The sequence below is a fragment of the Cetorhinus maximus genome, unplaced genomic scaffold, assembly GCF_964194155.1.
Source record: "Cetorhinus maximus unplaced genomic scaffold, sCetMax3.hap1.1 HAP1_SCAFFOLD_464, whole genome shotgun sequence".
Taxonomy (NCBI): Eukaryota; Metazoa; Chordata; class Chondrichthyes; order Lamniformes; family Cetorhinidae; genus Cetorhinus; species Cetorhinus maximus.
In genome coordinates, this window is record NW_027596408.1 from 116,072 (window position 1) to 117,681 (window position 1,610).

The 1,610-nt window shown below is 43.0% G+C and overlaps 1 non-coding gene across 1 annotated transcript; it reads left to right on the top strand.

Moving 5' to 3' along the window:
* Positions 1 to 752: 752 nt before the first annotated feature.
* trnat-cgu (transfer RNA threonine (anticodon CGU)) lies at positions 753 to 825 on the top strand. The gene has a single exon. It is a non-coding gene; the product is annotated as a tRNA-Thr (tRNA).
* The last annotated feature ends 785 nt before the right edge of the window (positions 826 to 1,610 follow it).

The following is a 1,610-nucleotide window of genomic DNA, read 5'->3' on the forward strand; positions in this document are numbered from 1 at the left end:
TAGTCACACAGTTCCGGGCTGTCACTGGGTCCTTCAGTGACAAACAGAATAAAATAAATAACAAAAATTGCCACCTCTGCTGTCACCCAGCGAGTTCCAACAGATACTTGTTTTTTTTGTGAATATAGGAGTTAGTCCGAATCCCAGCGCTGCCACAGTTTCGGTCATATTCCCCCTTTCAGGCACTTTAGGAATTTCCTTTAGGTGAGCAAGAGGAGATTCTGGTTTAATGCTCCTTTATTTTGACAGGAAGAACAGGGAGAGGCAATACAAATATAAATGGCTGCGGGGGAAAGTCGGGTATGTGGAATTGGGTGCGTTGTTCTTCCAAAGAGCCAGCACAGGCGCGATGGGCCGAGTGACTTATTTTTTCGCCATCTCTGATTTGATAAGAACACCTTTGAGCTCGGACAGCTGTTGGTCATAACTCAATGTTTAAGGTGATGGATTTGAAATCCACTGGTCGGTTTGAATCCTGCAGACGACAGTTCTCATTATTCCTCATTTCAACCAGATGTCACCAACCTCATCCCTGCGGCTCCTGTGAAACTGACAAGGGAACACACAGCAGAAATTCATCACTGAATGTAACTGACACACATCAAATTCTGCCACTTTCATGTCGCGTCTTTTAACTTCCTGTTCTCCCTCTCAGACATTTCCAGGTCTATCAAATGCCATTTGCCTGAAATGTTATCCTGGTCCTCGTGCAAAAAATACGGTCGACTTTCCGTGCATGTGATTTGGCATTTGGCTCCATAGCTCAGTGGTTAGAGCACTGGTCTCGTAAACCAGGGGTCGTGAGTTCAACTCTCGCTGGAGCCTGTGTTTTAGCTGATGAAACCAAGTTCCGTGGAAAAGTGGGTAATGGGTTGGACAATGCTGCAAAACAATTTTTGATCCTTGAAAAGGTGCCGTTCCCAGAACTATACACAGTCCTCCAGGCGTGATCTAACCAGGGCTTCGTGTAGCTGCAGTAAGCCTCTTTTCCATAACAACGTCTGTAACAGGTTGTACAGCAAGAGGAACTAGATTGTAGATATCGAATGAGGAGTACTCTTTGTTCTAATTATTTCTTTTTATTTTGAAGACCATATATGAATCTCCAGCCCAACTCTCCGTGTAATTGGGTCAGGGAAACTTTGTTAATTTTCACACACTGTGCATGGACACTGTAGAAGCTCCTGCACCTCTTTAAATATGGGCTTTCTTCAATCAAAGTTTTCAAAAGGGAATTGGGCAATTAATTGAAATGGAAAATAAAACTGAAGGGTTATGAATGAAGCGAATGATATTGGAACTAAATAGAAGAAAGCACACACCCGATGAGTCGAATGGCCTCATAATGAGCTGTGACAATTTACAATTAGATCAATTTCTCTGCAGCATTCCAAAATGTCCCACTCCAATTCTATTCCTGTAAAACAGGATCTTGCAGTGCAGCATGTCTACACAGTTTGACATTCCATACAAGTCCCTTTGGCGTTTTCTCATGAATTGTTTCTGTGGTGTAGTGGCCTCGCCAGCCATGTCTACATCCTATAAATGATTAGAGAAACAAGTAGTTATTTCACATTTGCTTCACATGTGCGAGGTCGCTGGTTCGAAAA